Below are 298 nucleotides of genomic sequence, written 5' to 3'. Positions count from 1 at the left end.
TCATTAATACAATTATCTAATCAACAAATCACATTGCAGTTGCTTCAATGCATTTAAGGGTGTCTGAACTCAAACTGAAGTCAGAATGGGAAAGAAAGGTGATTAAGCAATTTGAGCGTGGCATGGTTGTTGGTGCCAGACGGGCCGGTTCTGAGGTGTTTCACAATCTGCTCAGTACTGGGTTTTCACGCAAAACCATTTCTAGGGTTTACAAAGAATGGTGTGAAAAGGGAACAACATCCAGTATGCAGCAGATGCCTTGTTGATGCTAGAGGTCAGAGGAGAATGGGCCGACTGA

The sequence above is a fragment of the Etheostoma spectabile genome, chromosome 7, assembly GCF_008692095.1.
Source record: "Etheostoma spectabile isolate EspeVRDwgs_2016 chromosome 7, UIUC_Espe_1.0, whole genome shotgun sequence".
In the NCBI taxonomy this organism is placed as follows: domain Eukaryota; kingdom Metazoa; phylum Chordata; class Actinopteri; order Perciformes; family Percidae; genus Etheostoma; species Etheostoma spectabile.
This window is presented reverse-complemented; position numbering follows the sequence as displayed.